Genomic DNA, 12207 nt, shown 5'->3' with positions numbered 1-12207 from the left:
AACCATGAAAGCTGTGATCCCACCCGGCCCGGCTCAGTTGTTACCTGGTACCAGGAGGAGTTGGTTCTGATGCACCATACATCTGAAATAAAGTTGCTTGTCGCAGCCTTTCGTTCCAAAAAAGCAAAAAATAAAAACTCCAATAAAGGCTGTGGGTGGTAACAGGCGGTTTGGGATTTGTACGCACTTTGACTCGATTCATTTATTGCAAAAGTAGAAATAAAGGTCTTGTAACTTAGTTGAAATGAAAAATAATCTCAATTTAATGTTTGAAGGTGTAAACAAGTGTTCAAAAAAAAAAAATCATTCTACCAAACCTCCCGTCCACACCAGACATCCACCAAACAATCCACCCAGCACCCGGTGTGTTTTGGTGGGAGGGTCTAACAATTAACAACGTAAATTAAACAATTCCAAATATAAAAATTAATGACAAATTTTGATTCTAAATTAACTTAAATATATTCCAACTACCCAAAGAACAAAACAAAATTGGTAGAAATGATAAACTACAAAACCTTAGCATAAATGGCCACGACAGTTGCTCCTAAAGTCATCAGTTGGACCTGTCTGGTTCTTCATCTGGTCTCTGTCATGTTGTTTTGAACTCTCCGAACCCACATGCAAAGACTCTCTCAGGAGATCAGATTAAAGATTTATTTACAAAAGACAATTGGTGTGTAATGCAGGAGCGTCTGATCAGGAGCGGACCGGTGTGATCGAACAGCTGGTAGGTGGGCGTAACTCGTCAGGGAGCTCAGCGGATGGAACTGCAAATCCCGTACTTCGCATGGAGTGTCCAGACAACAGGGAGCCTAGGAATCACAGAAAGGTACAGGACAGGTAAGCGTGCGAAACAGACTGGATATCTTTCTAGAGATCTCAGGACCAGATGTACCACAAAGGCGACAACACTCTGGCGACGAAGTGCCGGGAACCCGCTCCTAATATGCTCCCGCTGATGATCCACAGGTGTGCCGAAACACACCTGTGGAGAGGGTGTGTGAATACGGCAGCGAGCTCTCGAACGCCACCTAGAAGGAAACCAGAGGAACTGCTGAAGCCGCAGATCCTGACAGTCTCTGGTTGTTCAAGCAGATGAAGAAGTTCCAATAGGTTCCAAATCTCATTATTTCTCAAGCAAATGATGCTGAGGGGTGCTGGTCAGGTCCTGAAACTGTTAAACGGACCTGGGTGGAGCACAGAATGGAAAATTGGTGAAGTACAAAAAGAAGTGCTCATTTGACCAAACTTGATTCGTATTCTCCTCCAACCCTCTGCAGGTCCCCGCCATGTTTGGTGGTCCTAGCCCATTCCTTTCATGTAGCTGCCATAGACTCCCGTTCATTTTTCGACCTAGTCAAAGTCTGGCTAGGAACGTCTTATCGAGCTGGGACTTAACCCTAACTTCAGTGGCCTCTTACCTCAACCAGGTTTCACTACATTTTGATTTGTTTTTTAGCTCAATTTTTAAATAAATCAGCTGAGCTTTAAAACTCGTCTGAGTTTCTGTTGAATGAAGGAGTTTTGCCTCAATGCTGCTCGGCTCACCAGGAATTGGCCTTAAAAGTAAATGTTTAAACAGATTTTCTCTCCTTTTACTTTTTAAGGAGTAAAAAGGAACAGATGAACTCATGTTCTTCATGTTTATTGGAATAAACATGAGTTTCATTCCAATAAACTCATGTTATTGGAATGAACTCAGCTCAGCTTTAAAAAGTCATCTCAGTGATAACTGTTGGATGATGGAGTTTTATCTTAATGCTTCTCTGAAGGGGCTTGAATTTGGTTTTAAAAGTCTGATATTTTAACCAAGTTTTATTTTGTTTTATTTGTCTTCAAACTCTGTTTTGAAGACAGAAATCACAGCTCAGCTTCTGATTTCATTGTTGAGCTCCTGCTAGGTGCCAGAAATGTGTATTATCACGGTTCTGAACATCAGAAATGGACTTTAAAAACCCAGAATGCATTGCATGGTGGGGCTTCATATTTTAGCTTCTAGTTCAGCTGTTTTTTGCTGCAACCCCTAACAACCATATACTGTTTTCATCAAAATGAACTCCTCTATCAAACTAGATGACTTAGAAATGAATTTGGAAACTTGTAGAAAATCAGCACCATGAGTCAGAATAGGGTGTTTATTGTTGAACTGTTGCCTGCTGCGAGCTTCAACACGAAAAGAAAAACCACCTGCTGGCTGCTTTGGGTAAGTACCCTTACCTATTAATGTGGTCATGGAGTTACAACGGAGCATTCTAGAGGTCTTGCGGTGTATGATGGCACTAGAATGGCTCTTTGGTTTCGTTTCAGGGATGATGGTTTGAACCCCAGCAAGTGTCTAGAGATCTGGAAGGCAGCAGCTGGTCCAGGTTCTTCTTCCTTGGGACAATGGCTGGGTGATGATGACTTGGTATGACTGCTAATGCTCATCCTCCTGGTTAGCGTTATGACACGGGGAGCCATACCAATCTGGTGCGCAGTTCATTTTGGCTAGCTTGATAAAGGTGAGTCGGTGCCCCACCAAGCAGACTCCCAGTACTCTACACAAACCAGACCAGCAGAGAATCAATCAATGCAGAGCATGCTGCATGTTAACCTTGCAGTGTTAACGGATAGCACGTGGGAAAGGTGACTCGGGAGTCTTGAATGCAGTCCAATCTTCTATAGCCTCACAAGCCCATGTGAGGCCAAGACCATTTTGGCAGCTTCCATGCAGAAAAGCATGATGCTCTTCTTTGTGTGTCACACATTGGTCTTTGCAGTACAACAGCCAGCTATTGGCTATAGCGAGATCCTTAATTAGTACCCTCAATTTCCATTTTTTTGCCACTTGTGTGGTAGCAACTCATAAGGTCAATTACACCCATCTTGGAGTTGTATATATGGACAATACTGGGTTGTGATATGGTCACTTATTTCAGTTTGACGTCTTTGTGAGGTGTCTTCTTGCAGGGTTAGGTAATTATGCAAGTAGTGGCATGCTAACCCTGTGCCACTACCTTTTTTTTTTTTTTTTTTACCAGAATACTGTTTGGATCAGATGCCTTCCATGGGAACTTTGGGTTCTGCAATCACCCATTTTGGCTGTCCCTGTAATGTTTTCTAGTCTACAACTAACATGTGGCAGTAAAATGACCTCATGTGGATGCCAGGTGATAGGAGGTTACGTTCCACATATATTTGTACATGGCCCCTTAAGTTACAGTTCTAAAATGTGAGCTCATGGTGGTGAGAAAATTGGAGTATAGGTTCATACAACTTTTCTTAAAGTGAATATCTTGTAGTTTTAACAAGTGTGCACATTTAAACCCTTCAATGCTGAAAACTATAAATGTACTTTACTATTTTTAAGGAATAGTACTGCTGTGCAAAACCCTAACTTTAAGGTTTTAAACTTTAAGGTTTAAACTTTAAGGTTTAAACTTTAAGGTTTAAACTTTAAGGTTTAAACTTTAAGGTTTAAACTTAAGGTTTAAACTTTAAGGTTTAAACTTTAAGGTTTTAAACTTTAAGGTTTAAACTTTAAGGTTTAAACTTTAAGGTTTAAACTTTAAGGTTTTAAACTTTAAGGTTTAAACTTTAAGGTTTAAACTTTAAGGTTTAAACTTTAAGGTTTAAACTTTAAGGTTAAACTTTAAGGTTTAAACTTTAAGGTTTAAACTTTAAGGTTTAAACTTTAAGGTTTAAACTTTAAGGTTTAAACTTTAAGGTTTAAACTTTAAGGTTTAAACTTTAAGGTTTAAACTTTAAGGTTTAAACTTTAAGTTTAACTTTAAGGTTTAAACTTTAAGGTTTAAACTTTAAGGTTTTAAACTTTAAGGTTTAAACTTTAAGTTTAAACTTTAAGGGTTTAAACTTTAAGGTTTAACACTTTAAGGTTTAAACTTTAAGGTTTAAACTTTAAGGTTTAAACTTTAAAAGGTTAAACTTAAGGTTTAAACTTTAAGGTTTAATACTTTAGGGTTTAAACTTTAAGGTTTAAACTTTAAGGTTTAAACTTTAAGGGTTAAAACTTTAAGGTTTAAACTTTAAGGTTTAACTTAAAGTTTAAACTTTAAGGTTTAAACTTTAAGGTTTAAACTTTTAAGGTTTAAACTTAAGGTTTAAACTTTAAGTTTAAACTTTAAGTTTAAACTTTAAGGTTTAAAACTTTAAGGGTTAAACTTTAGAGGTTTAAACTTTAAGGTTTAAACTTTAAGGTTTAAACTTTAAGGTTTAAACTTTAGGTTTAAACTTTAAGGTTAAACTTTAAGGTTTAAACTTAAGGTTTAAACTTTAAGGTTTAAACGTTAAGGTTTAAACTTTAAGGTTTAAACTTTAAGGTTTAAACTTTAAGGTTTAGAACTTTAAGGTTTAAACTTTAAGGTTTAACTTTAAGGTTTAAACTTTAAGGTTTAAACTTTAAGGTTTAAACTTTAAGGTTTAAACTTTAAGGTTTAAACTTTAAGGTTTAAACTTTAAGGTTTAAACTTTAAGGTTTAAACTTTAAGGTTTAAACTTTAAGGTTTAAACTTTAAGGTTTAAACTTTAAGGTTTAAACTTTAAGGTTTAAACTTTAAGGTTTAAACTTTAAGGTTTAAACTTTAAGGTTTAAACTTTAAGGTTTAAACTTTAAGGTTTAAACTTTAAGGTTTAAACTTTAAGGTTTAAACTTTAAGGTTTAAACTTTAAGGTTTAAACTTTAAGGTTTAAACTTTAAGGTTTAAACTTTAAGGTTTAAACTTTAAGGTTTAAACTTTAAGGTTTAAACTTTAAGGTTTAAACTTTAAGGTTTAAACTTTAAGGTTTAAACTTTAAGGTTTAAACTTTAAGGTTTTAAACTTTAAGGTTTAAACTTTAAGGTTTAAACTTTAAGGTTTAAACTTTAAGGTTTAAACTTTAAGGTTTAAACTTTAAGGTTTAAACTTTAAGGTTTAAACTTTAAGGTTTAAACTTTAAGGTTTAAACTTTAAGGTTTAAACTTTAAGGTTTAAACTTTAAGGTTTAAACTTTAAGGTTTAAACTTTAAGGTTTAAACTTTAAGGTTTAAACTTTAAGGTTTAAACTTTAAGGTTTAAACTTTAAGGTTTAAACTTTAAGGTTTAAACTTTAAGGTTTAAACTTTAAGGTTTAAACTTTAAGGTTTAAACTTTAAGGTTTAAACTTTAAGGTTTAAACTTTAAGGTTTAAACTTTAAGGTTTAAACTTTAAGGTTTAAACTTTAAGGTTTAAACTTTAAGGTTTAAACTTTAAGGTTTAAACTTTAAGGTTTAAACTTTAAGGTTTAAACTTTAAGGTTTAAACTTTAAGGTTTAAACTTTAAGGTTTAAACTTTAAGGTTTAAACTTTAAGGTTTAAACTTTAAGGTTTAAACTTTAAGGTTTAAACTTTAAGGTTTAAACTTTAAGGTTTAAACTTTAAGGTTTAAACTTTAAGGTTTAAACTTTAAGGTTTAAACTTTAAGGTTTAAACTTTAAGGTTTAAACTTTAAGGTTTAAACTTTAAGGTTTAAACTTTAAGGTTTAAACTTTAAGGTTTAAACTTTAAGGTTTAAACTTTAAGGTTTAAACTTTAAGGTTTAAACTTTAAGGTTTAAACTTTAAGGTTTAAACTTTAAGGTTTAAACTTTAAGGTTTAAACTTTAAGGTTTAAACTTTAAGGTTTAAACTTTAAGGTTTAAACTTTAAGGTTTAAACTTTAAGGTTTAAACTTTAAGGTTTAAACTTTAAGGTTTAAACTTTAAGGTTTAAACTTTAAGGTTTAAACTTTAAGGTTTAAACTTTAAGGTTTAAACTTTAAGGTTTAAACTTTAAGGTTTAAACTTTAAGGTTTAAACTTTAAGGTTTAAACTTTAAGGTTTAAACTTTAAGGTTTAAACTTTAAGGTTTAAACTTTAAGGTTTAAACTTTAAGGTTTAAACTTTAAGGTTTAAACTTTAAGGTTTAAACTTTAAGGTTTAAACTTTAAGGTTTAAACTTTAAGGTTTAAACTTTAAGGTTTTAAACTTTAAGGTTTAACTTTAAGGTTTAAACTTTAAGTTTAAACTTTAAGGTTTAAACTTTAAGGTTTAAACTTTAAGGTTTAAACTTTAAGGTTTAAACTTAAGGTTAAACTTTAAGGTTTAACTTTAAGGTTTAAACTTTAAGGTTTAAACTTTAAGGTTTAAACTTTAAGGTTTAAACTTAAGGTTTAAACTTTAAGGTTTAAACTTAAGGTTTAAACTTTAAGGTTTAAACTTTAAGGTTTAAACTTTAAGGTTTTAAACTTTAAGGTTTAAACTTTAAGGTTTAAACTTTAAGGTTTAAACTTTAAGGTTTAACTTAAGGTTTAAACTTTAAGGTTTAAACTTTAAGGTTTAAACTTTAAGGTTTAAACTTTAAGGTTTAAACTTTAAGGTTTAAACTTTAAGGTTTAAACTTTAAGGTTTAAACTTTAAGGTTTAAACTTAAGGTTTAAACTTTAAGGTTTAAACTTAAGGTTTAAACTTTAAGGTTTAAACTTTAAGGTTTAAACTTTAAGGTTTAAACTTTAAGGTTTAAACTTTAAGGTTTAAACTTTAAGGTTTAAACTTTAAGGTTTAAACTTTAAGGTTTAAACTTTAAGGTTTAAACTTTAAGGTTTAAACTTTAAGGTTTAAACTTTAAGGTTTAAACTTTAAGGTTTAAACTTTAAGGTTTAAACTTTAAGGTTTAAACTTTAAGGTTTAAACTTTAAGGTTTTTTTTTAAACTTTAAGGTTTAAACTTTAAGGTTTAAACTTTAAGGTTTAAACTTTAAGGTTTAAACTTTAAGGTTTAAACTTTAAGGTTTAAACTTTAAGGTTTAAACTTTAAGGTTTAAACTTTAAGGTTTAAACTTTAAGGTTTAAACTTTAAGGTTTAAACTTTAAGGTTTAAACTTTAAGGTTTAAACTTTAAGGTTTAAACTTTAAGGTTTAAACTTTAAGGTTTAAACTTTAAGGTTTAAACTTTAAGGTTTAAACTTTAAGGTTTAAACTTTAAGGTTTAAACTTTAAGGTTTAAACTTTAAGGTTTAAACTTTAAGGTTTAAACTTTAAGGTTTAAACTTTAAGGTTTAAACTTTAAGGTTTAAACTTTAAGGTTTAAACTTAAGGTTTAAACTTTAAGGTTTAAACTTTAAGGTTTAAACTTTAAGGTTTAAACTTTAAGGTTTAAACTTTAAGGTTTAAACTTTAAGGTTTAAACTTTAAGGTTTAAACTTTAAGGTTTAAACTTTAAGGTTTAAACTTTAAGGTTTAAACTTTAAGGTTTAAACTTTAAGGTTTAAACTTTAAGGTTTAAACTTTAAGGTTTAAACTTTAAGGTTTAAACTTTAAGGTTTAAACTTTAAGGTTTAAACTTTAAGGTTTAAACTTTAAGGTTTAAACTTTAAGGTTTAAACTTTAAGGTTTAAACTTTAAGGTTTAAACTTTAAGGTTTAAACTTTAAGGTTTAAACTTTAAGGTTTAAACTTTAAGGTTTAAACTTTAAGGTTTAAACTTTAAGGTTTAAACTTTAAGGTTTAAACTTTAAGGTTTAAACTTTAAGGTTTAAACTTTAAGGTTTAAACTTTAAGGTTTAAACTTTAAGGTTTAAACTTTAAGGTTTAAACTTTAAGGTTTAAACTTTAAGGTTTAAACTTTAAGGTTTAAACTTTAAGGTTTAAACTTTAAGGTTTAAACTTTAAGGTTTAAACTTTAAGGTTTAAACTTTAAGGTTTAAACTTTAAGGTTTAAACTTTAAGGTTTAAACTTTAAGGTTTAAACTTTAAGGTTTAAACTTTAAGGTTTAAACTTTAAGGTTTAAACTTTAAGGTTTAAACTTTAAGGTTTAAACTTTAAGGTTTAAACTTTAAGGTTTAAACTTTAAGGTTTAAACTTTAAGGTTTAAACTTTAAGGTTTAAACTTTAAGGTTTAAACTTTAAGGTTTAAACTTTAAGGTTTAAACTTTAAGGTTTAAACTTTAAGGTTTAAACTTTAAGGTTTAAACTTTAAGGTTTAAACTTTAAGGTTTAAACTTTAAGGTTTAAACTTTAAGGTTTAAACTTTAAGGTTTAAACTTTAAGGTTTAAACTTTAAGGTTAACTTTAAGGTAAACTTAAGGTTAAACTTTAAGGTTTAAACTTAAGGTTTAAACTTTAAGGTTTAAACTTAAGGTTTAAACTTTAAGGTTTAAACTTTAAGGTTTAAACTTTAAGGTTTAAACTTTAAGGTTTAAACTTTAAGGTTTAAACTTAAGGTTTAAACTTAAGGTTTAAACTTTAAGGTTTAAACTTTAAAGGTTTAAACTTTAAGGTTTTAAACTTAAGGTTTAAACTTTAAGGTTTAAACTTTAAGGTTAAACTTTAAGGTTTAAACTTTAAGGTTTAAACTTTAAGGTTTAAACTTTAAGGTTTAAACTTTAAGGTTTAAACTTTAAGGTTTAAACTTTAAGGTTTAAACTTTAAGGTTTAAACTTTAAGGTTTAAACTTTAAGGTTTAAACTTTAAGGTTTAAACTTTAAGGTTTAAACTTTAAGGTTTAAACTTTAAGGTTTAAACTTTAAGGTTTAAACTTTAAGGTTTAAACTTTAAGGTTTAAACTTTAAGGTTTAAACTTTAAGGTTTAAACTTTAAGGTTTAAACTTTAAGGTTTAAACTTTAAGGTTTAAACTTTAAGGTTTAAACTTTAAGGTTTAAACTTTAAGGTTTAAACTTTAAGGTTTAAACTTTAAGGTTTAAACTTTAAGGTTTAAACTTTAAGGTTTAAACTTTAAGGTTTAAACTTTAAGGTTTAAACTTTAAGGTTTAAACTTTAAGGTTTAAACTTTAAGGTTTAAACTTTAAGGTTTAAACTTTAAGGTTTAAACTTTAAGGTTTAAACTTTAAGGTTTAAACTTTAAGGTTTAAACTTTAAGGTTTAAACTTTAAGGTTTAAACTTTAAGGTTTAAACTTTAAGGTTTAAACTTTAAGGTTTAAACTTTAAGGTTTAAACTTTAAGGTTTAAACTTTAAGGTTTAAACTTTAAGGTTTAAACTTTAAGGTTTAAACTTTAAGGTTTAAACTTTAAGGTTTAAACTTTAAGGTTTAAACTTTAAGGTTTAAACTTTAAGGTTTAAACTTTAAGGTTTAAACTTTAAGGTTTAAACTTTAAGGTTTAAACTTTAAGGTTTAAACTTTAAGGTTTAAACTTTAAGGTTTAAACTTTAAGGTTTAAACTTTAAGGTTTAAACTTTAAGGTTTAAACTTTAAGGTTTAAACTTTAAGGTTTAAACTTTAAGGTTTAAACTTTAAGGTTTAAACTTTAAGGTTTAAACTTTAAGGTTTAAACTTTAAGGTTTAAACTTTAAGGTTTAAACTTTAAGGTTTAAACTTTAAGGTTTAAACTTTAAGGTTTAAACTTTAAGGTTTAAACTTTAAGGTTTAAACTTTAAGGTTTAAACTTTAAGGTTTAAACTTTAAGGTTTAAACTTTAAGGTTTAAACTTTAAGGTTTAAACTTTAAGGTTTAAACTTTAAGGTTTAAACTTTAAGGTTTAAACTTTAAGGTTTAAACTTTAAGGTTTAAACTTTAAGGTTTAAACTTTAAGGTTTAAACTTTAAGGTTTAAACTTTAAGGTTTAAACTTTAAGGTTTAAACTTTAAGGTTTAAACTTTAAGGTTTAAACTTTAAGGTTTAAACTTTAAGGTTTAAACTTTAAGGTTTAAACTTTAAGGTTTAAACTTTAAGGTTTAAACTTTAAGGTTTAAACTTTAAGGTTTAAACTTTAAGGTTTAAACTTTAAGGTTTAAACTTTAAGGTTTAAACTTTAAGGTTTAAACTTTAAGGTTTAAACTTTAAGGTTTAAACTTTAAGGTTTAAACTTTAAGGTTTAAACTTTCGCATGCAGTACCTACCGTGGCCACCAGGGGCGCCGAAGAGCAATTTTTTTTTTTTTTCTTATCGATAAAATAATTTCTACATACATTATCAAATACTGTATATATTGTGAGCACAAATCACTTCATAGTGAAATTGTGTGTTTTTGATATGACAGGAATTGTTACAAAAAATGAATAAAAATCAGCTCCACCAAGGTGCCTGTTATTGGCCTTTAGGCTTAGTTTTTTATGCCTTGGGCATGTGTTGTGCCGAGAAACACTTACCTGCCGAGATATTCTTAAAGATTCATTTTTGTAAAAATGTGATATTCAAGGTTTAAACTTTAAGGCTTAAACCTTGCGATGCATGCAGTACCTACCGTGGCCACCAGGGGCGCCGAAGAGCAATTCTTTTTTTTTTTCTTTTCATCAATAAAATAATTTCTACATACATTATCAAATACTGTATATATTGTGAAAACAAATCACTTCATAGTGAAATTGTGTGTTATTGGCCTTTAGGCTTAGTTTTTTATGCCTTGGGCATGTGTTTTGCCGAGAAACGCTTACCTGCCGAGATATTCTTAAAGATTCGTTTTTGTAAAAATGTGATATTCAAGGTTGTACCGTGAGAATCTCGTCCCTTCCCATGCCGAGTTCAAACTTTAAGGTTTAAACTTGCGAAGCGTGCGGTACCTACCGCGTCCACCAGGGGCCCCGAAGAGCAGTTCTTTTTGTTTTGGGATAATGTGCTGATTGGTTCATGTTTGATCTTCATAATTCTTCTAATGCAATGTGGGTTGCTGGATGTTTAACGACCAAATAAAGTTTTTAAAGAATCTTTGTGTATTTTTTATGCAGCTGACTGTGTACACATATAATAACTAAACCTTCATGTTAATCCTCCATGCCATTTTTGCTGTATTATAAGTTTTCACATTTAGTTTCACAGCTTAAATTAGTAAAAGCAGAAACATCTCAAGTTGATTTCAGCTTTAAGCTACTAATTTAGCCAGCAGTTTATTTTTTGCAGTATTCAGACTGAAGATGTTTTTTTTAATAAAACAGATGAGAATCTTTTCAATCAAAACTCGTTTAATTAAATCAGCTATTGAATTAGAATAATAACTTGTATAAAACTGCCATTTCTGTCTGGTTAATGGTGCAGCAGATCCTGCAGGGGGCGCTCTGGGGCCTCAGTGTTCAGGTCGGTTACAGTCACATCTCCCAGACTCCTGAATCTTCTGGTTCCTTCCTGAAATGATTTCCTGCAATAAAATGTTGGTTGGAAATGAGCAGAAAACTGAGAAAAACCCGAAAAAGTTCAAATGTGACCTAAAGTTTTACAGCTCAACTCATACAAAGGAAAATAAAGGTGTTTATTGTCAGGGGGCGGAGCCTCAGGTGTGTCAGCTCTAGTCAGGTTTGGATCAGAACCGGTTCAGACTCCGTGCAGCAGCAGAGCAGAGTCTGTATATTTTTGTTATTTAATCAATTATCTTAAGAAAGCGAAATTGATAGGATATAAGGTTTCTTTTCTTTTCTTTTTTGGGGGGGCTTGGGAGTAATATATATGTAGCATCCCGATCCACACTCCATTCCAGTTCATGGCGGTAATGCACATCAATAAGTTGCTTGCCAACCGCCAAAAAAGAAGAGCAGCGTCTGGATCAGGTGAGTGTTTTGCTGATGTTTTATTTACAATGTGAAATTAATCCACAGCATAAACAACTAAGCAGGTGTAAGTGAACCAGGGTGTGATATTATTTAAAACAATGTGGTTGCAAGGAAGTAAATTTGGTAAGACTTTATTTGAAGGGGTGCACGTAAAAAGGACATAGGATTCTTTATAAATGTTGTCATGAAATGACACTTTTTATACAGGGTTTACACTTTTAATTGACTTTTATGTAATGTTTTAGCGTAAGTGTGCATAAAAATCTCATTATTTACCAAAAAAATTGACAAAGTTTACACTTTTACTGTGTGGGTTATTGAACAAAACTATAACGCTGCCCTTAGATCAAATATAACTCGGATTAAATTAATGAATGAAATATAAAATCAGTATTCCTGGATGTAGAAAATGTTTCTGTAAGGATGCAGTTGTGACCTCACACCACTAGGGTGCGCTAGCGGCCGCGCTGTTTCTCTTCTCTCTTGGAATAGAAGTAGCGAGCACGTTACCTTGTACAGTGCGCATGCTCACTGAGCATTGTTGTTGTAGTCAGCTGGTGGTTGTCATTCTGGCGAAAAGTGGAGAAAAATATCAAGTGAAACGGAGCAAAAGTCGAACGGATTGAAATATTTTACAGAAACGACAGTAGGTGTCGCTGTTTTCGCTTTATAACTAACAGTGCCGCTTAATTTTATTTAAAATTAGAGCAAGTC

The 12207-nt window shown here is 30.3% G+C and overlaps 1 long non-coding RNA gene across 1 annotated transcript; it reads right to left on the bottom strand.

The window, feature by feature from the left end:
• Positions 1 to 643: 643 nt before the first annotated feature.
• LOC116716417 (uncharacterized) lies at positions 644 to 1063 on the bottom strand. Its single transcript, XR_004338471.1, has 2 exons — positions 899 to 1063; positions 644 to 815 (listed from the first exon to the last, which is right to left on the bottom strand). It is a non-coding gene; the product is annotated as an uncharacterized LOC116716417 (long non-coding RNA).
• Between the last annotated feature and the right edge of the window lie 11144 nt (positions 1064 to 12207).

Source organism: Xiphophorus hellerii, unplaced genomic scaffold (assembly GCF_003331165.1).
Source record: "Xiphophorus hellerii strain 12219 unplaced genomic scaffold, Xiphophorus_hellerii-4.1 PGA_scaffold_51__1_contigs__length_27436, whole genome shotgun sequence".
NCBI lineage: Eukaryota > Metazoa > Chordata > Actinopteri > Cyprinodontiformes > Poeciliidae > Xiphophorus > Xiphophorus hellerii.
This window is presented reverse-complemented; position numbering and strand designations above follow the sequence as displayed.